Source organism: Natator depressus, chromosome 6 (genome assembly GCF_965152275.1).
Source record: "Natator depressus isolate rNatDep1 chromosome 6, rNatDep2.hap1, whole genome shotgun sequence".
In the NCBI taxonomy this organism is placed as follows: domain Eukaryota; kingdom Metazoa; phylum Chordata; order Testudines; family Cheloniidae; genus Natator; species Natator depressus.
The window spans coordinates 113670066-113697499 of NC_134239.1; the positions used below are offsets into that span (position 1 = coordinate 113670066).

General features: G+C 45.6%; 1 protein-coding gene across 1 annotated transcript in view; it reads left to right on the top strand.

The window, feature by feature from the left end:
• The first annotated feature begins 18276 nt into the window (after nt 1–18276).
• INF2 (inverted formin 2) overlaps nt 18277–27434 on the top strand; it is a 49558-nt gene continuing 40400 nt past the window's right edge. Inside the window, exon 1 of the mRNA XM_074956339.1 lies at nt 18277–18775. The gene's annotated coding sequence lies outside the window, so the exon portion shown is untranslated. The remainder of the gene's footprint in view (nt 18776–27434) is intronic.

A 27434-nucleotide genomic window follows, 5' to 3' on the forward strand; every position in this document is an offset into this window, starting at 1 on the left:
TTATGACAGCACCATTTTCCCTAAGGCCAGCCCTGCGTATGGCATAGGAGCAGCACATAATACCCCAGTAATAACCACTCATGGTCTTGAGTAAGGCCCTGGACAGGAACTCAAGAGATCTAGGCTCAGTTTCCTGACTCTGCCACAGACTTCCTGGGTCATCTTGGACAAGACACCAGGGGGCAGATTTTTGAGGGCTCAGCACCAAATCTGAAGCTAGTTTTTTCAAAAGCGCTTGGCACCCAATACACTGAATTCTGCTGGAAATCTGGACATTTCATTTAGGTGTTTAATGGGGAGCAGAGCTCTGTTTAAAGCCTGGCTTCAATTGGAGGTGCTGAGTTCTTTTGAAAGCTAGCCTTTAAAAATCGCTCTGTGCCTCAGTTTCCCATCATTACTTTTGAGATAATACCTTTCTCCTGCCCTTTATCTGTGTTTTTTATGTAGATTCTTCCAGTAGCTCTTCAGGACAGGGGCTGTCTCTGCCTTTGTACAGTGCATAGCACAGGGGAGCACTGACCACACTTGAGCCTTTTGGGCACTAGTGCAATACAAATCAGTGATAATAATTAATCATAAGTTGAGTGATGAGAACTGCAGAAAGCCGTAAGGCAGGTGCTATTGAATTCTTGAGATACTCAGAGGATATTCCATACTCTGTAATATAAGCGATCGGCCATGCTACTGGAATCATAGACTCATAGGACTGGAAGGGACCTTGAGAGGTCATCTAGTCCAGTCCCCTGCACTCATGACAGGACTAAGTATTATCTAGACCATCCCTGACAGGTGTTTGTCTAACCTGCTCTTAAAAATTCCCAACGATGGAGATTCCACAACCTCCCTAGGCAATTTATTCCAGTGCTTAACCACCCTGACAGGAAGTTTTTCCTCATGTCTAACCTAAACCTCCCTTGCTGCAATTTTAAGCCCATTGCTTCTTGCCCTGTCCTCAGAGGTTAAGAAGAACAATTTTTCTCCCTCCTTCTTGTAACAAACTTTTGTATACTTGAAAACTGTTTTCATGTCCCCTCTCAGTCTTCTCTTCTCCAGGCTAAACAAACCCAATTTTTTCAATCTTCCCTCACAGGTCATGTTTTCTAGATCTTTAATCATTTTTGTTGCTCTTTTCTGGACTTTCTCCAATTTGTCTACATCTTTCCCGAAATGTGGCACCCAGAACTGGACACAATACTCCAGCTGAGGCCTAATCAGCACAGAGTAGAGCGGAAGAATTACTTTGCATGTCTTACTTACAACACTCCTGCTAATACATCCCAGAATGATGTTTGCTTTGTTTGCAACAGTGTTACACTGCTGACTCATACTTAGCTTGTAATCCACTATGACCCCCAGATCCCTTTCTGCAGTATTCCTTCCTAGGCAGTCATTTCCCATTTTGTATGAATGTCCTCTTTGTTCCTCTTGCTTAAGTGAGAAAATATGCACAAAGATTATGTTGCAATAGGAATCACTCTTCTTTTCTTTCCTGAGCATGAGAACGTTGTTCCTCCACGGGACCTTCTGTGCCATACATGAATCATATGATTATTTGACTCATGTCATACACTGATGGCCACAAAAAGAAGCCTGATTTTCACTTAGCCCCAATCAATTTACTGTCTGATCACAATTTCCACATAAAAAATGGTTTTACCCAATAAAACACCAGATAATTTAAAAAACACCAGCATCATTTGACTTTGTTCAGCTATCCAGATAGCCATTGACATGAACAAGAATTCAGGTGTATATGCTGCATACGTAACTATATATTAGGGATTTGTACAGATGCCATCACCATAGCATCTGAGCTCCCCACAGTCTAAAATGTATTTATCCATATAACACCCCTGTGAGGTAGGGAAGCTCTCTTAATCCCATTTTACAGATGGAGAACTGAGTTGCACAGCGACTAAGCAACTTGCCCATGGTGACACAGGACATTTGTGGCAGGGGGTGGGAATTGAACCTACATCTCCTGAGTACTGGGCTACTATCCTAACAACTGGACCATCCTTCCTTTCCTGAATGTTCATTTATAATCTATATACATCAATGTATATACTATAGATTAGCTATAATAGAATCACTTAACAGGGCACCTGACCTTAGCTTGGCATACCTGAGGGACAGAGAGGAGGCGGCAGAGATGGTATTACACCCTTTTCTGGCCCCTTGGGTTGTCAGGAGGCCAATGTAGCCCTCAGTGTAAACTTAGAACAGCCTCAGGACTGCTCTAAATTTACAAGAAACAGGAACAGTTCTGCTGTCTGAGGATTGGCCAGAGTGCTGTGAGTGTTCCAGCTATGCCCCTCCCACACATCCCCTCCATCTCCCCTGTGATGAGGGATGAAGCAGGTGGTGTAAAAGCAGGCTTTGCACCTCCTTTATCTGGGGGAATCCACAGCTACTCATTTAGGGGACTTGGAATCCAGGGTCCTCTGCATCCCTAGCAAGACTGGGCATCAGCTGGGGGAGAGGGGTGCAAATACACAAGAGCAGCCCCCTTTTCTGAACACTTGTTTGCAGAAGTCTGAGTGTGATTAGGGAGTCTGAGCCAGTTGTAGGCCTGTTCATTTACAATGAAACATGATGTCTGCATGTAAAGAAGAGCCAGATTCATAACTATTCCGGGCTATTAGCCACTCCAGATGAGAAGCAAGGTCAGCCTTTGTTCTGCTGAATGCATTAGCTTTGAAAGGGCAGCCTTGTATGTGAAAAAAGATTGCTGTTTGTATCGGTTCCATCCCAAAAATGAGCGGGGGGGAACGGTTACATTTTTCCCCAAATCACACACTAGACCTAAGTACTGCACACACAAAGGGGTTCTGTTCAGTTGCCTTCATTTAAAACACTGACTCAATTTAGCAAAACTGGGCAAGAAATACAGTGACATGTTGATGGCTCAAAGTGCAGAACGAGCTGCTGCTGCTTCATCTCAGCAGACCGAGATGATGGGAACAGATAGCAATCTGAAAAAAGGAAGGCCGTTCCTTTATTTCAGATGATACTTTCTTCTTCCATCACCTTGGTTAAACTGGTTAAAGCCAACCATAGTCTGGCACAGATTTTTCATTGAAAACATTAGCTTTGTATCCAAGGCTTGTCCATACACCATTGCTTTAACTACTCTGGTATAGTTAAAGAGGTACAATCCTCGGTGTGGATGCAATTATACAGTCCAATTATACTTTCAGTAAAAAGGTGCTTTGCTGGATCAAGGTTGGAGTGCTCAGAAACTTGCAGGATTGAGCCTTGCAAAACACTTTCCATGAAATAGAATGCAGTTTACATTTGCCCATTTCTGTATCCCCTGACATTTTGGGAAGGTTATATCACAAATATGGTATTTTGACTGTAACCCTGTTTTTTTCATACCCCTGAGCGACATAAATTATACCAACAAAAGTGGTAGTGTAGACATGGCCCTAGTGACATCAAGGGTCTGGCTACGTGGATATGATTGGAGCCTTAGTGTGAACATTTTGTAAAAACACATCCAGTTTCAAATGTATCTGAAATTTGAAAGTGGAAGGCAGCTTAGGTGAAAATGATCATGAAATGGTAGAGTTCATGATTCTAAGGAATGGTAGGAGGGAAAACAGCACAATAAAGATAATGGATTTCACCAAGTCAGACTTTAGCAAACTCAGGGAATTGGTAAGTAAGATCCCATGGGAAGCAAGTCTAAACAGTTCAGGAGAGCTGGCAGTTCAGGGCACAAGAACAAACTATCCCACTGCATAGGAAAGATAGAAAATATGGCAAGAGGTGGCTTAACCTGGAGATCTTCAATGATCTGAAACTCAAAAAAGAGTCCTACAAAAAGTGGAAACTAGGACGCTTCTGAGTAGTTTAAAACAGAGTTACACAGTGCAGGAAAAGAAAACAAAGAACATGCAAGCACTGGTGCTTGCAAGATAGGTGCTATTGCAGTACAGGGCTGTGAAACCCAAATAGTCTGTGAAAATTCACTGTAGTTTTCAAAATGCATGAAAAGGCCCTGGACAGAGGATACCAGCGGAGAAGCTGAGCCGGCAGTGAGCCACACTCAGACAGTTTGAGATATGAGATGTAAGTCATCAGCCAGAGGTATCACATATAGGACAAGGTTTGCAATAGCCTTTCTTTGCGACCTTAGAGAACAGACGTTTTTGTGTAACACAATGCTACTAGCTGGGTCGTTGGCAATAGGGACTGAATGCAGGACTTTGTATCTGAAAGCATGAGGCTATACTGCATGTACTAAAATAAAGAGTTCTGTTAGCTCAAAAGGTGTAGCAGGCTCATCAGTAAACATGGCTTCCATCTGTGAATTTGAATTTTAGATGCCTCTCCCATATGTTAAACACACAAAATAATATCAAAGGAACTGTCCATGAATATGACCAGCCCAACCATTAGCTCACTCCTTCCCCAGCAGCCTGGGGACAAAGAGAGGAAGATGTGCTTTGCAGTGTGCCAGGAAAACTAACATGTGAGAGCAGCAGGAGAAGCACTATTGGTTACGAAGGGATCTTAAGGAAGTCAGAGAACGCAATCTATAAGATTTTACCTTCAATTAATCTACGCTTCAGCATGGCTGGATGTATCCAACAGAAGGCAGAGTCTGGCATTGGAATAACTGCAGTTCTTTAGAGATCCACCAGGCTGAATTTTGGTCTCCGTTTCAATGGTGTAAATAATGTGGAAATCTCTGAAATACAATATGTGAAATTAATCTGCGGTGTAACTGCATCGAAATCAACTAGACCTGGCTCTTGCCACTTTTACCCCATTTGAAATCATGTTTGAGATGTAATATTTTGGGTGTGCACAAAAACTGGGACCTAAGCAGTAGGGGCAGATGAAGACTGAAGAAACAGAAGACTCTCTTGCCATGCAAGTCAGTATCTATCAAAATAAAATATGGGGAGGTGAGAATGACTGAAAAAAATCATTAAATATCACCTCTAATGTTATATAATAGAGGCATGAGTGGGTTTTATCTGCATTTTTAGGCATTTGACCCATTCTTTAAATCCATATTTTATAAATAGTTTAAGTTCTTATCTTCCACCCATTTCAACATCTGCTTTAACATTGTAAACTTGTATCTAAATCTCCATGTGTGTGAGAGAGAGAGAGTGTGATCACCAAATCCAGATCTTCAGATACGTCTCTGCAATCTTTATTAGCAAAGCTATTCTTATTTAATCTCCTGTGGTTTAGGGAACACAAAAAAAGCAAAGATTGCTCTATGAAATACCAGTGGACATTATCTTTGCCTATATCCCTTACTGTGCTTTCTGTTGCAGGAAATTAAACATTTTTTACTAATTTGCAGCTCAAAACTAGAGAATTTTTTGTTGTATGTCGTGACCTTCACTTTGAGTATCATTTCCATGTGGATTAAGCAAAGAGAGAACAGTTTAGAAATGTTTCTGTACAATAAATTACTTTGAACCTGGATCACGCTAGAGACCAGTTCTGTTTGAAAAAAAACATTCAATAATCCATAGGGAAGATTATAAAATATGATTAATGCCATGAACCTTGGGACTACAATTTATAAAGCTGTGCAGTAATGAAGTGCTGTATATGTCAGATCCCTTTCTAAACAAGCTAATTACCAAGGAGTGTTCAAATAAGGGATAGTTCTCTCACAGACATGCCTCGATTCCTGTGATCCTGCCCTGAAGTCATAAGTCTAAGAGAATTCAGTTATAAGTAAAATATTTTGGGCCTACATCAGATCTTACTTACACTGCTGTTACCCCTCTGAAGACAACAGCAGAGCTCTGCAGGAACTGGAAATTCAGCAATTTTGAAAAAATCCACTCAAAACCAAACAAAAACAATAACCACAAAACAACTGAAATTTCCTGCAAAATGAAATTCTGAAAAAAATGTGTTTGAATCAAGATTTCACTGCTGGAGAAAGAAAGGGATAAGCTAGGTGGGAAGGGAAAAAGCTCCAATTCAAACAAAATGTGTGTACTGATAAATACTAAAAAGGGAACAAAGAACAACACTGGCTAGCTAACATCTGGGAACAACATTCTCTCTTTTCCCAGTGTGCTCCTCTGAGAATGGTCCCCTGGTCCAATCCAGCATCTAGTCACATTGATGGAAAAACTCCTATTGACAGCAACATCCCCCAGTTCAATGGGAACACTATGTGACCCAGAACCAGTAATTATTTATTTTGAGGCAGTTTACTGACATGTTTAGCAAACATTTCAGCACAGCCCAGTCCATATGAAAAGTCAACTTCAGTGACTAAATTCAGCCTTGCTTTATGCCAGCTTGTGGCATAAATGTCCATAGAGGTGAAGTTGCCTCACAGAAAAAGAATGGGCAGCCAGAAAAATGGGCAGTGCTGGGAAAGAAGGGTGACTGGCAGATGTGCATCCTCTCAGCAGCATTCATTAGCAGGGCCAGTGCTTAATTTGTAATGAAAGAGGTGCCAGGGCCCAACCAATTAAGTGCCGGGGCTCAAGCAATTTTTTTACATTCATAACTGATGCAGCAAGCCCAGCGGTGCCAAGGCTATGAACTGCCACAAATTAAGCACTGCGCTGGGCTCTTATGCAGGAACTAAAGATGCCTGTCCCAGGAATAGCAACACTGGAAATGCTGCCTGCCCTCTGGAGTGGTCTTTATTAGTACAAAATATCAGTTTTCATCTCCTTGTGCCAGCGGTCATCAATATAGCCCAAGGACTGATGACTATCACAACTGGCAAACCAAATAAATATTAGCTTTTTGTCAGCTTTGCATAAGTACAGCACACATCACTTTCCACCAGGCAGATTTCACAGAGCGTATCACCAACGCTACCACAAGGCACTTTAAGTATTGCTTGAAAACTGAGTCTAAATATGGACTCATAATCCTTGCCCTGTGCTCTTTTCGTACCAGAAGGAGTGGGACTGAATGGAGATGAAGCCAGGTGGGCATTGTCTATACTGGGAAAGGGCATCATGTTAGAAAACATGTTACATTGACCTATGTTGTTAAATAACACACTATAAAAACACACAGGCTGAAATTTTCATTGCTGCCTAGGAGACGTGGATACTTAGTTCCCATTAAAATTAATAGCTGAGTAACCAACTGAAGTGATTTTAAACACAACAGTCCTGGTCTATACTGAATGCTAAGTCATGTTTACATTGTGTTAGTTAATGAGTTTTCTAAACCAATGGATTTTCCCAGGATAGGTTTGGTCTTTCATTACTAGGCTGATGCTTTCATAAACCTCTGGGGTGAAATCCTGGCCTGGGATAATGGGGCAAACTCCCATTTGAGTTCAATGAGGCCAGGATTTCACCCCTAGTTTCAAACACAGGCTCTGGTTTCTTGGAGGGTCATTTAAGTGCAGATAAACGAATTGTCTGAAGACAAAGATTCACTGAATAATAAAGCTCAAACAGTGAATTATGAAAAAGAGAACAGGCGAGCAGCAAAGCATGAGAACAAATGTATTAGCAGTGATGGGTGACCTTCAAAAGGATTAGAGTTCAGGTTTCTTTCAGATAAGCAGCCAAGAGTTTGGAGAGTCCAGTCTTGCCCCATTGAACTCCATGGAAGTTTTGCCATTGATTCCATTGTAGCAGGAGCAGAGCCTTTGTGCTTATTCAAACCCTATTAATTTGTAAAATTGGGCTACCGATATTATGAGAACAAGATTTCAGGTCCCATGTGGGAACAGAGACAGCATCACTCTAGTGTACAGACGTGGGGACCTGCATGAAAACCCCCTAAGCTTATTTTTACCAGCTTAGGTTAAAACTTCCCCAAGGTACAAACTATTTTCCTTTTTCCCTTGGACTTTATTGCTGCCACCACCAAGCGTCTAACAGATTAACTGGGAAAGAGCCCGCTTGGAAACATCTTTCCCCCCAAAATCCTCCCCAAACCCTACACCCCCTTTCCTGGGGAAGGCTTGATAAAAATCCTCACCAATTTGCATCAGTGAACACAGATCCAAACCCTTGGATCTTAAGAACAATGAAAAAGCAATCAGGTTCTTAAAAGAAGAATTTTAATAGAAGAAAAAGTAAAAGAATCACCTCTGTAAAATCAGGATGGTAAATACCTTACAGGGTAATCAGATTCAAAACATAGAGAATCCCTCTAGGCAAAACCTTAAGTTACAAAAAGACACAAAAACAGGAATCTACATTCCGTTCAGCACAGCTTACTTTATCAGCCATTTAAACAAAACAGAATCTAACGCATATCTAGCTAGATTACTTACTAAGTTCTAAGACTCCATTCCTGTTCTGTTCCCGCAAAAGCATCACACAGGCAGAGAGGCTTTGTTTCTCCCCCCTCCAGCTTTTGAAAGTATCTTGTCTCCTCATTGGTCATTTTGGTCAGGTGCCAGTGAGGTTATCCTAGCTTCTTAACCCTTTACAGGTGAAAGGGTTTTTTCCTCTGGCCAGGAGGGATTTTAAAGGTGTTTACCCTTCCCTTTATATTTATGACAGCATCCAATTGAAACATATCATGTGGCCTAGAAGCTAGTATTGCTAGCTGTGGTATGTCTTCAGTGGGGTTGCCCAGGTGTAAGCGTGGGAGAGTTTGGCCCATGTCATTTCATTCCATTTGCAAACATATGATGCAATCAGCCGTGATGTGTTTTGTGCTAGCAAACCAGGGAAATATGGTCTAGATGAAATTACTGTAAAGTGGGTGCACAACTGGTTGAAAGACCATACTCAAAGAGTAGTTATTTATGGTTTGCTGTCAACCTAGCAACCTGGGTCCAGTATTATTCACTATTTTCTTTCTGATTGGATAATGGAGCAGAGGATAGGCTTATAAAATTTGAGGATGACACCAAATTGCAAGGGGTTGCAAGCACTTTGGAGGACAGGATTTGAATTCAAAACAACCTTGACAAAATAGAGAACTGCTTTGAAATCAACAAGATGAAATTCAATCATGATGAGTGCAAAATACTATACTTAAGCAGGAAAAATCAAATGCACAACTACAAAATGGGTAATAACTGGCTAATTGGGAGTGCTGATGAAAAGACTCTTGGGGTAATAGTGGTTCATAAACTGAATATGAGTCAATAATATGAAGCACTTGCAAAAAAAAGGGTAATATCCATCTGAGGTGTATTAACAGGATTGTCATATGTAAAACACAGAGGGTAATTGTCCCACTCTACTCGGCAGAGGTCAGGCTTTCGCTGGGGTACTGTGTCCAGTTCTGGGTGCCACACATCAGGAAGATGTGGATAAATTAGTGAGAGTCCAGAGGAGAAAACAATAATTATAAAAGGTTTAGAAAACTTGACCTACAGGGAAAAGTTAAAAAAACTGGACAGATTTAGTCTTGAGAAAAGTGGACTGAGGTGGGGACCTGATAAAAGTCTTCAAATATGTTAAGGGCTGTTATAAAGATGATGGTGATCAACTGTTCTCCAGCTCCACTGAAGGAAGGACAAGAAGTAATGGGCTTAATCTGCAGCAACGAAGATTTAGATTATACATTAGGAAAAACTTTCTAACTAGAAGGGTAGTTAAATTCTGGAATTGGCTTCCAAACGAAGCTGTGGAATCCCCATCATTGACAGTTTCTAAGAACAGCTTAGAAAACCACCTGTTGGGGTGGTTTAGGTTTACTTGGTCCTGCCTCCACACGGGGCTGAACTTGACCTCTTGAGATCCCTTCCAACCCTATATTTCTATGATTCTATGCCATGGGTGGCCAACCTGAGCCTGAGAAGGAGCCAGAATTTTCCAATATACATTGCCAAAGAGCCACAGTAATATGTCAGCAACCCCCCATCAGCTTCTCTCCCCCCCCACACACACACACTCCCAGCACCTCCCACCCACCGGCAGCCCCGCTGATCAGCACCTCTCCCTTTCTCCCTGCACCTCCCGATCAGCTGTTTCGTGGCGTGCAGGAGGCTCTGGGGGGAGGGGGAAGAGCAAGGGCGGGTGCAGACTGAGGGGAGGGGGTAGGAAGGGGTGGAGTGGGGGCAGGGCCTGTGGCAGAGCCAGAGGTTGAGCAGTGAGCACACCCTGGCACGTTGGAAAGTTGGCACCTGTAGCTCCAGCCCCGGAGTCGGTGCCTGTACAAGGAGCCGCATATTAACTTCTGAAGAGCCACATGTGGCTCCAGAGCCACAGGTTGGCCACCCCTCTTCTATGCTATTATTGAATGAACAATGCAGGACAGAAGTCAACTGCATAGTCATTCTAATTTGATCAACACAGAGAAAACAATAACAAAGGTATAGGGAAGTAAACTGATTATGAGTGCTTCATAAACCTAGTGAATTGTATTTGACAATGAAATGCAGAGACGAAAAATAAAAAAAAATGCACACAAGATCTACACCCTTCTATAGAGTCTCATGCAGACTAATCGAGGCATAGGTGGAGATGAAAATATGACCCTGTACTCTTTTTGGGTGTAGAATACTAGTAAGAAAGGCAAATGCTAAATAAAATTACAGAGGAGCCCAGAGCTCAAATGGTACATGTGCGTGTAAAAAGGAAACAACTTTTCCCCATCCTATTCACTCCTTCTCTCTCCCTTTCTCATGCACACAGTACTTTATTTCAATAAATTAACATGGAAACCTGTGTTCTTTCCAGTTCCTCCTTCTATTTCACTTCAGTGGGACAGATTTTTGTGGGGTAATGGCCAAGGCTGTTGCAAAGAGACACAGCTCAACTTCATAATTGTCATAGTCCTTACATCTTTTTCCATTGCCTGCTATTGGCGAGCCTTGCCCTTCATTTCTACATGAGATGACAGAGGTCCTCTCACAGCCCAGAAATTCTTCTGCATGGTGTCACTTTTCCTCTCATTCCTAACTGATGCACTGAGCTAGCTGGTGTGCAATGTGCACCTCAAATCCCAGATGGGAAGCAGCATTGCCAATATGAACTTTAGAGTAGGATGGGTGAACTAAGAGCAGCTGAGCAGGAAGCCAGGTGAGCCCCTGTTACAGCTCAGAGAAGCTCCAGATACACCACTTTGTTCAAGGGCTCCAAAACAGCCAGGCCTCCCCTTGCCCCCTACTTCAGTGATTCCTAAACCCCAGGAGAATCCCCAAGAAGAGAAGAATAAGAGATCAAACAAAGGAGAATAAACGTACTGAAGTATAAAATATCTGGGATTTGTCTTTCTTCAGCCACTGAAGCAGCCAATACCTGAGGACATAAAGCACTTCTATTTCCTGGGTAACAGTTAGCCCTTTAAAAATCAAGCTTAAAACCTATTCATTTCAGAAAAACATTCTTGGGGGCTCATCAATTTGTTTTGGTGGGGTGTCTATGTTTATTGCGTTGGGGTATTAGCTGGGAAAGAACCACAGCAACTAAAAGGATTAATTTTTTAAAAATAACAATAGAACTGTGAAGGTTAAGAGCTGTTCCTAAGAGATGCAGTCTCCTTCTCCCATATCCCCTCCCCACCAAGAACTAAAGTTCTCCCCTCCCACCCTCAAAAAACCCTTGTGTTTTACAAGCAAATGGTGACATCAACATCTCATAGGTCCACTTTTGCTCGTCAAGTTTTACAGATTTCCCAAAGTTGCATATTTATCCTGTAATCATTGCGTAACCTAAATCAAGCGTCAGAAGGCTTGGCTATCCCCAGCCCACAGCAATGGTATTACTGTTCAGACATTGCAAAACAGCTTCATCCTGACTTTCAGTTCAGTTTTTCTCCCTCGCCAAAGTCTGTCGGGTGATGTCACTGGCAGGTTCACTGAGTGGAATAAAATGCTCGTCAACTCTTAGGGTATGTCTACACTACGAAATTAGGTTGAATTTATAGAAGTCGGTTTTGTAGAAAGCGTTTTTATACAGTTGATTGTGTGTCTCCCCACACAAATGCTCTCAATGCATGTAGTTGGCGGAGTGTGTCCACCGTACCGCAGCAACCATCGACTTCCGGAGCGTTGCACTGTGGGTGGCTATCCCACAGTTCCCGCAGTCTCCGCCGCCCATTTGAATTCTGGGTAGAAATCTCAGTGCCTGATGGGGCTAAAACATTGTCACAGGTGGTTCTAGGTACATATCGTCAGGCCCCCATTCCCTCCCTCCCTCCCTCCGTGAAAGCGGGGGCAGACAATCGTTTTGCGCTTTTTTTCTTGAGTTACCTGTGCAGACACCATACCACGGCAAGCATGGAGCCCGCTCAGCTCACTGTCACCGTATGTCTCCTGGGTGCTGGGAGATGCGGTACTGCATTGCTACACAGCAGCAGTTAATTGCCTTTTGGCAGCAGACAGTGCAGTATGACTGGTAGCCGTCATCGACATAGCCCTGGGTGCTCTTTTAACTGGGCGCCTGGGAACATGGGAGTGACTCAGCCAGGTCATTTCCCTTGTTTCGTCTCGTGGCAATTGAGTCCTACCGGCAGTGCACTGTCTTTTAATCTGCAGCTAGCAGAAGATGATGGCTAGTCATCATACTGCACCGTCTTCTGCTGAGCGCCCAGGTGTTGACGATGGCTAGTGGTCGTACTGCACAGTCTGCTGCCAGCAAGATGTATAAAGATAGATGAAGTGGCTCAAAACAAGAAATAGACCAGATTTGTTTTGTTTTCATTTTCTCCTCCCTCCCTCCCTCTGTGAAATCAATAGCCTGCTAAACCCAGTTTGGAGTTCTATCCTTGAGGGGGCCATTCAGTTTCTCACAAAGCCACCCCCTTTGTTGATTTTAATTCCCTGTAAGCCAACCCTGTAAGCCATGTCGTCAGTAGCCCCTCCCTCCGTCAGGGCAACGGCAGACAATTGTTCCGTGCCTTTTTTCTGTGCAGACGCCATACCACGGCAAGCATGGAGCCCGCTCAGATCACCTTGGCAATTAGGAGCACATTGAACACCACAAACATTATCCAGCAGTATATGCAGCACCAGAACCTGGCAAAGCGATACTGGGTGAGTAGGCGACATCAGCGCAGTGACGTAAGTGATGAGGACATGGACACAGACTTCCCTCAAAGCAGGGGCCCTGGCAATGTGGGCATCATGGTGCTAATGGGCCAGATTCATGCGGAGGAACGCCAATTCTGGGCTCGGGAAACAAGCACAAACTTGTGGGACTGCATAGTGTTGCAGGTCTGGGACGATTCCCAGTGGTTGCAAAACTTTTGCAAGCGTAAGGGCACTTTCATGGAACTTTGTGACTTGCTTTCCCCCCACCGCGTTCTTGGGCATCTGGGTGAGGAGGCTATGGAACTTGGGGAGGAGGCCGGTTGGTTACACAGGGGCTGTAGCGGCGATCTGTGCTCCTGCTGCCTTTCCTGCAGCTCAACCATATGCTGGAGCATATTGGTTTGATCCTCCAGCAGCCTCAGCATTGAATCCTGCCTCCTCTCATCACGCTGCTGCCACCTTTCAGCTTCAGCCCTCTCTTCAGCCCGCCACTTACTCTCTTCAGCCCGCCACCTCTCCTCCCGGTCATTTTGTGCTTTCCTGCACTCTGACATTGTCTGCCTCCACGCATTCGTCTGTGCTCTGTCAGTGTGGGAGGACAGCATGAGCTCAGAGAACATTTAATCACGAGTGCGGTTTTTTTGCCTTCTAATCTTCGCTAGCCTCTGGGAAGGAGAAGATCCTGTGATCCTTGAAACACATGCAGCTGGTGGAGAAAAAAAAAAAAGGGACAGTGGCATTTAAAAAGACACATTTTATAGAACAATGGGTACACTCTTTCATGGTAAACCTTGCTGTTAACATTACATACATAGCACATGTGCTTTCGTTACAAGGTCGCATTTTGCCTCCTCCCAGCACGTGGCTACCCCCTCAACCCTCCCCCCTCCCCGTGGCTAACAGCGGGGAACATTTCTGTTCAGCCACAGGCAAAGAGCCCAGCAGGAACGGGCACCTCTGAGTGTCCCCTTAAGAAAAGCACCCTATTTCAACCAGGTGACCATGAATGATATCACTCTCCTGAGGATAACACAGAGTGATAAAGAACGAATGTTGTTTGAACGCCAGCAAACATACACTGCAATGCTTTGTTCTACAATGATTCCCGAGTACGTGTTACTGGCCTGGAGTGGTAAAGTGTCCTACCATGGTGGATGAAATAAGGCTGCCCTCCCCAGAAACCTTTTGCAAAGGCTTTGGGAGTATATCCAGGAGAGCCACAAATGCCAGGGCAAATTAATCATTAAACATGCTTGCTTTTAAACCATGTATAGTATTTTAAAAGGTATACTCACCAGAGGTCCCTTCTCTGCCTGGCAGGTCCGGGAGGCAGCCTTGGGTGGGTTCGGGGAGTACTGGCTCCAGGGTGAGAAACAGTTCCTGGCTGTCGGGAAAACCGGTTTCTCCGCTTGCTTGCTGTGAGCTATCTACAACCTCCTCATCATCATCTTCCTCGTCCCCAAAACCTGCTTCCATGTTGCCTCCATCTCCATTGAAGGAGTCAAACAACACGGCTGGGGTAGTGGTGGCTGAACCCCCTAAAATGGCATGCAGCTCATCATAGAAGCGGCATGTTTGGGGCTCGGACCCGGAGCTGCCATTCGCCTCTCTGGTTTTCTGGTAGGCTTGCCTCACCTCCTTAAGTTTCACGCGGCACTGCTTCGGGTCCCTGTTATGGCTTCTGTCCTTCATGCCCTGGGAGATTTTGACAAATGTTTTGGCATTTCAAAAACTGGAACGGAGTTCTGATAGCACGGATTCCTCTCCCCATACAGCGATCAGATCCCGTACCTCCCGTTCAGTCCATGCTGGAGCTCTTTTGCGATTCTGGGACTCCATCATGGTCACCTCTGCAGATGAGCTCTGCATGGTCACTTGCAGCTTGCCACGCTGGTCAAACAGGAAATTGAAATTCAAAAGTTCGCGGGCCTTTTCCTGTCTACCTGGCCAGTGCATCTCAGTTGAGAGTCCTGTCCAGAGCGGTCACAATGGAGCACTGTGGGATAGCTCACGGAGGCCAATACTGTCTAATTGCGTCCACAGAACCCCAAATTCGACCCAGCAAGGCCGATTTCAGCGCTAATCCCCTTGTCGGGAGTGGAGTAAGGAAATCGATTTTAAGAGCCCTTTAAGTCGAAAAAAGGGCTTCGTCGTGTGGACAGGTGCAGGGTTAAATCGATTTAATGCTGCTAAATTCGACCTCAACTCCTAGTGTAGACCAGGGCTTAGCCTGTGGCTAGCAATGCTACTCACTGAGTGAGTCAGCCCCTCCATATCTCCACCAGTGAAAGGAGACAAAAGTCCTGATCCCCTGTGGCAAGCAGAAAAGCGCCATGCATACCCTTTCCTTCTCTTTTCCCCATCTTCCCCCCTTTGATGATAATAATAATGTTTAGAAGGTAAATGAATCCTTATTCCTATTTTACAGATGGAGAAACTGTAGCACTGAAATAACTTGCCAAAGGTCATACAACAGGCCAGTGGCAGAACCGGCCTAAAATCCTAATCCACTGACCTACTCCAGGGTGGCCAACCTGAGCCTGAGAAGGAGCCAGAATTTACCAATGTGCATTGCAAAGAGCCTCAGTAATACATCAGCAGCCCCGCCGATCAGCGCCTTCCCGATCAGGTGGGAAGGGGTGGAGTGGGGTCAGGGACTGTGGCAGAGCCAGGGGTTGAGCAGTGAGCACCCCCCAGCACATTGGAAAGATGGCACCGGTAGCTCCAGCCCCGGAGTCGGTGCCTATACAAGGAGCCGCATATAAACTTCTGACGAGCCGCATGTGGTTCCGGAGCCACAGGTTGGCCACTCCTGTCCTACTCACTGGGCCTCGCAACATCTATTTAGCCTACTCCGATCTTCCCCAACTTCCCCCTCACCTCCTTTTTCCTCTCCTCCATAACCCCCCTCCAGCAACAGAATAAAGGACTTGGGCTCCAGGCCCCACAGTCAGAGGGAGCCCGATAGAAGAGAGAGTCAGTGCCAGGGTAGCGGGTAAGCCACAGGTGCAAGCCAGCTCCTCTCTGATGTGGGCAGTTTCACCTGGGAGGAAGATGAATTGAGCAGGCAGAGAAGAACGGATCACTGCAGTGGTCCCCTGTCACTGGGCTCCCATTCAGTAGTAGACCCAGGTTTAGGTCCTTCACCTTCAAGGCTCTCAATATGCTCAGAAGCAACTGCTGGGGATCGCGTCTCCCTCTGCTCTACGTGATCAACAAGAATACTAATATCGATGGCACAGAGATGAGCTTCCTGAGCAGGGGACAAGGTCTCTCCTCTTCAGTAGGATTCTCTGCTGCACGTCAAGCTGTGCTCAGGTTGTCTCCCCTCCTTCAGCTCAGAAGCAAGACACGACCCTTTCTCCCAATGGAGGCAACACACTGATCAGTACCAAAACTGCACAGGGGAAAAGGAGAGACTTTATTCTAGACACCACTGCCAGAGGTGCACTAGACTACTGCATGGGACATGCAAGGAGGACTAGAAGAAATCCATCCTCCCGACTTTGGCTCTTATGTTGTGTTTGCTTCATAAAACATTGGGCATGTTGGGTTGTAAGTGAGGTGACATCTCTAGAGAGAAGCTAACAGCCAGAATTACCCTGGCTACAGCCAGGGAGGCAGAGACACTGGATCCTCAGCTTGCACCCTGTGCACGCTACAAGTTCCACATAATTTTCTGCCACCTGTGGATAACGTTTCCCCATCCTCCCTCACCCACCTCCCTTCCCCTTCATCCACTCTCCTCCTTCCCCCATCTCCCTTCACCCTCATCTACCCCCCTCTTCCACCCTCTCCCTTCCCACCCTCTCCACCCCTTCCACCATCTCCCTTTCCCTTCACCCACCCGCTCCACCCCTTCCACCGTCTCCCTGCACCCTCACCCACCCTCCCCTCCTCTTCCACCATCCCCCTCACCCACCCACCCTTCCACCATCACTCTCTCTCCCCTCCCTTCCACCATCTCCCTTCTCCCTCATCACCCTCCTTTCCTCTTCCATCTCCCTTCTCCTTCATCCACCCTCCTCCTTCCACCATCTCCCTTCACCCTCATCAACCCTCCATTCCTCTTCCACCATCTCCCTTCACCCTCACCCACCTCATCTCCCCTCCCATATCTCCCTTCCCCATCAGCCTCCTTCCCCTCCCCTTCCTTCCATCATCTCCCTTCCCCTTCATCCACCCTCCTCCTTCCACCCTCCCCTTCCACCCTCACCCACCCTCCTCTCCCCTCCCATCTCCCTTCCCCATCAGCCTCCTTCCCCTCCCCTCCCTTCCATCATCTCCCTTCCCCTTCATCCACCCTCCTCCTTCCACCATCTCCCTTCACCCTCATCCACCCTCCATTCCTCTTCCACCATCTCCCTTCACCCTCACCCACCCTCTTCTCCCCTCCCACCATCTCCCTTCTCCATCACCCTTCCTCCCCACCTCTCCCTTCCACCATCTCCCTTCCCCTTCATCCACCCTCCTCCTTCCACCGTCTCCCTGCACCCTCACCCACCCTCCCCTCCTCTTCCACCATCCCCCTCACCCACCCACCCTTCCACCATCACTCTCTCTCCCCTCCCTTCCACCATCTCCCTTCTCCCTCATCACCCTCCTTTCCTCTTCCATCTCCCTTCTCCTTCATCCACCCTCCTCCTTCCACCATCTCCCTTCACCCTCATCAATCCTCCATTCCTCTTCCACCATCTCCCTTCACCCTCACCCACCTCATCTCCCCTCCCATATCTCCCTTCCCCATCAGCCTCCTCCCCCTCCCCTTCCTTCCATCATCTCCCTTCCCCTTCATCCACCCTCCTCCTTCCACCCTCCCCTTCCACCCTCACCCACCCTCCTCTCCCCTCCCATCTCCCTTCCCCATCAGCCTCCTTCCCCTCCCCTCCCTTCCATCATCTCCCTTCTCCTTCCTCCCCACCTCTCCCTTCCACCATCTCCCTTCCCCTTCATCCACCCTCCATTCCTCTTCCACCATCTCCCTTCACCCTCACCCACCCTCCTCTCCCCTCCCACCATCTCCCTTCCCCATCACCCTCCCTCCCCTCCCTTCCAGCATCTTCCTTCACCCTCACCCACCCTCCTCTCCCCTCCCACCATCTCCCTTCCCCATCACCCTCCCTCCCCTCCCTTCCAGCATCTCCCTTCACCCTCACCCACCCTCCTCTCCCCTCCCACCATCTCCCTTCCCCATCACTCTCCCTCCCCTCCCTTCCAGCATCTCCCTTCCCCATCACCCTCCCTCCCCTCCCTTCCAACATCTCCCTTCCCCCTCACCCACCCTCCCCTTCCACCATCTCCCTTCCCCATCACCCTCCCTCCCCTCCCCTTCCACCCTCCCACTTCGCCCTCACCCACCCTCCCTTCCTCTTCTAGCATCTCCCTTCCCCTTCACCCCCCATCCCAGGTACGGGCCGGGGGGTGGGGGCCGAGGTCTCTCCTCCCCCTGCTGCTGCGGGGCCCCTGCCGTTTTGCCGCAGGGCAGGGAACGGCTGCCCCGGGGCTGCTGGGGAGCCGCGGCCCTGGCTGGGCGGTGCCTGGGACCCGGCGCTCCCTGCACACAAATCTCCGGAGCTGCCCGGCAAGCAGGACCCGCCCAGCATGGGGCCGGGGGCCGATCGGCAGGGGGAGAGCGGGGCGGGGTGCGGCTCCTCCACGTGAGACGCTGGGCAGTGACAGGAGCCGATCGCCGCCTGCACAGCGCCGGGGACCAGCTGGGCTGGGGCTGCCTGTCCGGACCTGCCCCGCGCCCGCCAGCGGGTCCCTCCCGGGCACGCACTGGAAGCAGGGAGAGGATGATCTTTGCTGCCCCGCCTGCCAGCAGCAGCTGCCTGTGAAGGAGAGAAAAACAAGCGCAGGGAGAGCTGGGTAAGACCATCCTCTCTTTCCCACTGACCCTGGGGGGCTGCTGCGGGAGACAAGAAAGAAAGTGTCAGCGGTGGCTTTTGATTTCTCAAGAGCCCGGGGCTGCAGAATCGTTTCTGGGCGGAGGCAGGCGAGCTCCGCACGCGTTCGGTATAGAACAGGGTCCCCTGCAGCAAAGCCCGCTGCATTCAGCTGGAGGAATTTGTTTTTCCTTTAAAAGAATTGTGAAAGATTTGATTGTCTCCGACTCCGCTACGCAAAGAATTTCAGAGTGGAGGGTAACAAAATCTGGGCTGGCCCATCCACCTTAATTCACGGCGGTGCGCCAAAAAAAAAAAAAAAAAAAAAAAATCGGATTGAGGGCTAGTCTGTACCTTCAGTCCTAGGCTGCTTTTTAGCAGAAATATGGTAAGAAAAACCAGTATTTTTAGACTTGAATGTGTATAGCAGGGGTGTTTTTGTAGGTATGTTTTGTAAAATATTACTATATAAAAGGCCAGATTCTGACACCCTACTCTTACTCTGCTGGGGTCCCACTGATTTCAGGTTAAAATGTCAGCATCTGCCCCTTACAAATGCCTTCATTAGCTGTGATGGGCTATAGTGTAATTACATGCTTTAAAATATTATCATAATTTACTTAGAATTGACCTATAAATTGATCTATAAACTGACTGATATGCTCTCTCTGAAAGATGCAGTCCTTCTGGATGAGGGTGAGGCACATTGGTAGTGGAGTATGGGGAAGTTTCTACTTCTGCTTACTGTGCTAGATCTAGAGACATACCACATCAACTACATGCTTTTAAAAATTGCTTTTGAAGTAAAAAAGAAAAGGAGGACGTGTGGCAGCTTAGAGACTAACAAATTTATTTGAGCATAAGCTTTCGTGAGCTACAGCTCACTTCATCGGATGCAGCTTATGCTCAAATAAATTTGTTAGTCTCTAAGGTGCCACAAGTACTCCTTTTCTTTTTGCGAATACAGACTAACACGGCTGCTACTCTGAAACCTGTCATTTTGAAGGAGAGTATCCTGTCTGGCATTTTTCAGCAAGGCTTCCCCATATCTTACCCCACCCATTCCTGTGTGCACACGGGTGCACACACCCACTGCCATTTCCCAGAGAGCATTTTCGCTGACATCCTAGCAGTGCTGTGAAGGGATAACCTCATCAGTGCATCAACAACCTCAGATGAGTTCCAGAGCCATGAGGAAAATCTAGGAGCTCTCCTGGCATCCTGGCCATAGTCTCAGGCAGGAGAAACTCTCCAAATCCTGCCTGAGGTTCTAATTCCCAGCACTGTACCCATTTTATGAGACACACAGTTCTTGCCCAGGTTCCTTGGACTCAGCATACATACATGCCAAATGATCTGACGTGGCAACTCCTCTGGGTGGGCAAACCCCAATTTGAGAAGCACATCAAACAGAATATTTTGTAACTTGCACCGTACTCAGGGGTCAGACTGTTGGCCAAATTCAAGCCTGGTGTAAAGGAACTGAACTGAAGTGAGTGGAGTTACACTAAGAATGAATTTAGCCTACTGCATTTGCCCGGACTTTAACTTCTGTTTCTCAATAGTCGGACTCAACCCTATTTGATCCTTGTTGACTTGATTTTCCATTATGCAGAGGAAATGTAGGTGCTGTCAAATAAGACCTAGAAAATATGGTATGCAGAAATTTATCAAGATATCTGAAAAGTTATTTCTGTCTTGTAATAAATGTTCTATCAGACTCTCATCAAAGGATCTCACTTTGCAAATGTTAATTTTAAAGTCTCACATGACCATTGTGTATAGGATAATAGATGAAGGATTTCTCCCACTGCTATATAATGGAGCCCTGTCTGCAGGAGAAGATGGGAGCTGTTGATAACTACACAATGGATCACATCAGGAATAAACAACTTATCCAGTTAAAGCTGGCCTGATGTTTTAGGAGGCCGAATGTAATTATCTGAGCTGCCGTTCAACTCTGGGACCGTGCTAGGGGGGAAAGTCCCAGAGCCCAACCTCCAGCCTGAGACCAAATGACTACAGTGCAATTTTATAGCCCTGTAGCCCAAGCCCTCCCGCCCACGCCAGCCCAAGTTAGCTGACATGGGCCAGCCACAGGTGATTTATTGCAGTGTTGACATACCACAGAGCCCTAGGAATTATCCATGCTTTTTTACATTTATGATCTTGTTACTTTTTACTTGATTGAGTAAAAATGTTAAATATATTGTAAATTCTAGCTGTAGTCTTACAATGTGATTTAACACTATTCTGACTTTGCCATGGCATGGGGCTCACCACTTAACTCTTAAAACATTATCAAAGTATTTTCCTAGTCATTTTCACAGCACACTTTATTAGGAGTCTCTAATTCCCAGCTAGAACCAGAACTCAGGTTTATTTACCTGTTTTATGGAATCACATACGTACAACAGATTATTATAGGGATGCTTATAAGTACTGTGCTCCCAACATTGACTTTGTCTTATAAGGTGAACAAATGAACACTGAAAGCACAAAGTACAACATGGATTTTGCAAACATTTATCTTTTTAAGATACTTGGGAGACACTCATGTACTACCGTGTAAAGGGCCATGCAAATACTTACATAAACGATTAGATCAAATGAAAGGTTGAAATTTAGACTATCATCCTTGATTATAGTTAATTTAGCTGGCATTGTTTCTGTTAGTTCTGCTGTGGATTTGGGCGTGGGCTCTGACGCAATGTTCTGGTAGTTCCAGTTTACGAGCTGTGCTGGAAGAATACTAAGGAAGGAACAATTAAAAGAATCTTGCAAAAGAAATGGACTGAATAGTTCTGTGCCTTAGCCAAGCAACTAAACTTTCTAATTAGAGGCTGGGCACTGTCTGTTTTCCCTGGAAAAGTGACTGCTGTATAACAGACAAATTTTGTAATTGCTTCCAGATGTTGACAGCTTGGATGGGTAGCCAATTTTATGCAGCTGAATGTGGAAATAAGTACAAAGAGGGTGTCTGTATTCATGTGCTGTTGAGTCACAGCGTATGCATATAAAGAGTTATTGCAGTTGAAAGTAACTAGTTGTATAATGTGGCAGCTGAATATTGGTTGTGATTTGTCAGCATAGTCTTTTATTCCCACAGAAAGTTTAAAGTCAGAGGGGTCTTTGTTGGTTAGCAGCACGATAACTTTTCCATTTGACATAATGATCAATATTGTTTCCAAGTTCAGCTATTTCCAACAGCCTGGCATCTTACCTGACATTTCAAAATGCTTCAAAATAGTGAAGTCAGAAATAAATGAAAACATAGGATTTCATGATATACTTAAAATGACCTTAGGAAAGTTGTGAATGAATAAAGGGCCTGACAACAAAGTCAGTGGAATTATACTGGGCAGGAATTGGACCCAAATGATAAAATCCTGGCTCCACTGAAGTCAAATGGAGTTTTGTCATTGACTTCAGTGGGATCAGGATTTCACCCAAAATGTTAAAACTGCCTTAAAAGTGAGAGCTGCCTTCAAAAGAGACATTAGACTAGGAATAATCCAGTTTAACAATAAGCAGCTGTAGATCTGTCAGATTTTGGAGTTGAAAGGGTCCCAAGTATGGTTCTGCTCACTATGGTTATAGTTATGGCAATTGTTCTGTGCCAGGAGACGGAGAGTTTGTTCTCTGCCTTGGTGTCCAATTAGAGTCATAGTCCTGGTCTACACTTAAAGTTAGGTCGAGATAGGTATGGTGCTTTGGGGTGTGAAAAATTAACACCGCTGAGTGCCGTCATTAAGCCAACCTACTCCCTGGCGGAGACACAGTTAGGTCTATGGAAGAATTCTTCTGTCAACCTAGCTACTTCCGCTCAGGGAGGTGGAGTTCCTGCATCGACTGAAAAACTCCTTCTATCGCTGTAGAAAGAGTCTACACTAAGGTGCTACAGCGGTATACTTGCAGCGTTGTAACTGTGTGGCTGTAGCACCCATGATGTAGACATGGCCATGGAGTTTAAGGCCAGAAAGGATCACAAGACCACCTACTCTGACCTCCTGTACATCACAGACACTTAAGGCCCACTCATTCACCCTTGTACTGAGCCCAATAACCTGGATTAGGCTCGAGTCCGTTCTTCAGGTAGAATTGCTCCCTGAGAACTGGGCGTTGGTGTTGGGATGAGATTCCTGAAAGAGAGGAATATAAAAGGGAAAGTCTGATATATGTGTAAATAAAGCAGTTACAGTTACACTTAGAAGATATCCAGATGTCACTTCATTGATTTTCTCCTCCACAGGGAAGCCAACCTGAAAGGCCCTAGACATCTGCTACTGCTTGGCAGAGGGGCAATGCTGTTATCAGAACAGGAGACTGGGGTCAGGAGAAGGGGCAACAATAAGTACCTCAAAGCATCCGAGCGCCACAGTGGTTTTGCTCACTTTAGTGTCTCTGGCTTGGAAAGCTGAACCATGTTTTAGTGAGCCAGGACATCAAAGTCCAAGGATAGAAGTCACGAGAGGAGAGTTGGGCAGAATGCAGTCCAGCTCCATCCCGTGCAATGCAGGATGCTCGATATACTGAGCAAGACTGTCCCCAGCCCTTGCACAGGTCACAATGGGTAAGAAGGGATGGAAGTAGACTTCCTTCCTTGGTAGAACCTGTGGCCAGAGCAGCACAGGAACTAATCCCTTCCTGTACTCCCAGGAATATATGCCACTTCCAAGGGGCCAGGGAGGAGGTGGGGCCATCATACCCCCTCTTTGTACTAGCCTTCCTAGCACACTAGCAGAACAAGTGGCATCTTCCTAAAGGATGTTCACCAAGGCGAGCCCAGGCCTGCTTGAAGCACATTCCTTCGCTGAGCTCCTGCGTTTACGTGCAGCCTTGTGTCTCTGCACCATTATCAATACAAGGCTGTGCAGAGACGCCCCAGCCCTCACAGCTGTCCAACAAAATGAATGAAGATGACATCATTTTTAACTTAGCTGAGCCGGGTCTGTTTGTCTTGATATAGCTGGGACATAACTTCGTTACAGTCCAATCATTGGCAATTAAACTACATTATTTTTAACAAGGCAGCTCTCTCTGTGCTTCTTATTCCACATTGGTTTTATCTATCTGCAAGCTGTCTTCTGCTTATCCGTTTGGATGGCATTCTCTTCTGTTAAGTCATGCACATCCAGCCCAAAAGGGGATGTGTTGTATTTTCTTTCGAAGATGTTTACACCATCCGTTCTTAGGGCCTCCAGATGGAAGCACAGGCTTATCTAATACAAGGTAGCTTAGTTTTGTAAATAGATTTTCTTCTATAGTTCAACACCCAAGGGCCTAATTTTCCATTGCCTTTGTGTGGTCATGCAGAGCAGCAGTAAAAAGCTACCATTCTGAGGCCTTGTGTACACACCAACTTGACCCTGTTTAATTCAACTGGATTAGTTAAACTGGTGCAAACCCCTGTGTGGACACTCTTATTTCAGGTTAAGAGTGTTTTATTTCAGTTCAGTTTAATCTTCATAATCAATTTAAGGTAAACCACAAAAATTCTGGATTACAGCAAAATTAGTGTCCACACAGCTTTTGCACTGGTTTAATTAAATTAATTTAAAATCTTACCTTAAATTGAACCAGTGCACCACTGTGTATAGACAAGCCCTGATTGGGCAGCATTTTACACCCATTTTTCACAGGTGTAAATGACTACAGAAGGTGCAGGGCATTGGAGAATCAGGCTTCTTTCCCTACCTGATCCAGACCAAAATTTTATCTTCCAGAAGGCCAGAATACTCCCAGATACTTTGCCTTGCATCTGCTTCCCAGATCACTATTTCATCTCTGTGAACTGTTATCTACTTGGTCGTCCCCCCCCCAGTAAATTATGAGAATTTATTTTGCTTTCAGTTGTCAGTAGCTTTCTCTTCTGTAAGCATGGCTCTCCCGTTCTCCAATGGCAGTATTCACCATGTTTATTTAATCATACCCAACAACTCCCACCCCCACCTTAGTTTCTCATGCAAAACCTCAGTATAAGAGCCAGTCAATGAACTGTACTTTTCTGATGTTTCTTCAGTAATGTGACACAACCCTTCATAGATTATAAAGCCATAAGCAACCACTATAATAATCTAATCTGGCCTCCTGTATAACACAGGCCATAAGACTTCCCTGAATTAATTGAGTATTCTAGAGAGGTGCCTGCCATTGTCTGTCACCGTTTGTATTTTAAAATGCAGGCTTTTGGGGTGGTAGCTAACTCCATAAGGCTTCCACACATCTAACTCCACCAATCTAATTTAACACTGTTTAGTGATTAGTCATGGCCAGGAGCCCATTGTGCTAGGGACAGAATCAAGATAACAAAAAGACAATCTCTGCCTCAAAGTGTTTTCAGTCTAGAAGATGCAGATTGTGTTTTTCAGCCAAGATATAATGCTGCAGCCCAAAACTGCACTGAGGTCCGTCCCGCTGTTCATAAATTATAGCTGCTACATAAAATATCCAGAGATTTCAGCTTTCTAGGCCAGATTGCGGAGCTTTCGCTTATATTGCTGAGCACATCCATAAGAAGTGCTATTGATTTCCGGAGGGCTGTTTGTGAGTGTAATTGTTCGCCATTGCAAATGCTCTACAATCTGTGCCTTTTGTGTATTCTTAGATCAAAAATGGCTGACAAAAATGAGTCACTCCATCAATTAGATTAATTACTTCTGCCATTAAAAACTTTAGAAATCATCGGTTTACGTTTCAGCCATATCTAGAATGTAGACGTAGTGGGAATAAAAAGCTTGTTGGGAGAAAGAAAAGTAGATTGCAATATTTTTACAGGATATTAGTGATTTACACTAAGATATTGTGAAGCAAACATTGACTTGCCTTGTTCGTGTGAGCTAATGCACTGTTGGGCACTGAATCAAACCTTCCCCTTGGCTAAACTGCAGGAATAAATACACCTAATGTTATAGACTAGAAATAGCTAAATCATTTCTCTCCATTTTAATTAGGGAAATGTGGTTTTTAGCTCATTCAGTTGCAGTTTCTATAAGTAGCAAGGTTGAATTACTCAATTTCTCTCTATTACATTGATTTCCTAAGGGCCAAAACCTGATCCCACTGAACAACGGGACTCCAAACTGCAGAACATAATGTCCAGTATTTGTGAGCTGTTTAGTGTTTATCCACCTCTGAAGAGCACTTGCTGCTTTTGAAAGTCTGGGGACAAATTCTACTCTTCTCAAATGTTACTATTATTCCTATCTAGATATTGGAGTTACATTGGATTTACACTACTGTAACTGAATGCTAAATGTGCCCCACAAGGTCTATAAAGGTATTTTTACACTGCAGTTAGACACCCATGGCTGGCCAGTGCCAGCTGACTCGGGCTTGCCAGGCTCAGGCTGCAAGGTTACTTAATTGTGGTGTAGACTGTTGGGCTTGGGCTGCAGCCTGGGTTCCGGGATCCTCCCACCTTGCAGGGTCCTAGATCCTGGGCTCCAGCGATTAAACAACCCCTTAACCCAAGCCCCACTAGCCTGAGTCAGCTGGCACGGGCCAGCCATGGGTGTCTAATTGCAGTGCAGACGTACCCTAAGACAGTGGTTCTCAACCAGGGATCCGGGGCCCCCTAGGGGACCTTGAGCAGGTTTCGAGGGGGCCTCCAAGGAGGGCCAGCATTAGACTCGATGAGGCCCAGAGCAGAAAGCCAAAGCCCCACCACATGGGGCTGAAGCCCAAGTCCCTGAGCCCTGCCACCCGGGGCTGAAGCTGAAGTCTGACCAATGTAGCTTCTTGGGGGCCCCTGTGGCATGGGGCCCCAGGCAATTGCCCTGCTTGCTACCCCTTAACGCCAGCCCTGGCTTTTATATGAAGAAACCCAGTTGCTATGGCACAGGTGGGCCGTGGAGTTTTTATAGCATGTTGGAGGGGCCTCAGAAGAAAAAGGTTGAGAACCCCTGCCCTAGGAGAGTGAAAGAAGCTCTATCACCTGGCCAAATTGCTTACACTTTCTCAGATTGATTGGAAGTCTGCAAGCCCCAAACTGTTGTTCTGGGTGCACTCATAAGAAAGCATTGGAGCAGTTCATATGTGTAGAGCTGGACTGCTTTAATAAAAAATGTCATTTTATTTATTCATTTAAAGATATTGGACAAGTCTAGTGTCTTCTATGTATTAGGACAGGCTGTGAGAGACAGCTCCTAAGCTGGTGTAAAGTGGTGCAGCTTCTTAAACTTCAGTGGAGCTTTGCTTGTTTACACCAGCTGAGGATCTGGCCAAGGTAACTTAACCCACTTTTCTATTTATTTGGAAAGACAGAGTAAAATAAAACTTAATGCCAACAAACTGTTTATGAAGTTCTTGAGATCCTTGCATAGAAAGCACTATGGAAGAGCAAGACATTATTACTACTAATGGAAACACACCGTATATAACTTTAAACAATCTTTATAGCAAAGGTGTTTTGCTACAAGCAGGAACATAAAAATTACTCATAAAACACTTTGCTTTCAATCCACCCTATCGCTTCAATTACAAGACATTGGACTAGATTTGAAAATAAAAGGTTTGAGAAACACAATTCTAGGCCCCCAAAACTGATGTCTGAAATAATTGATACCTCATTGGTACAAATTCTGGAGTAGAGCAATGGAAAGGTTAAAACTGGCCAAGATGTTTTAGAATTACAGAACTGC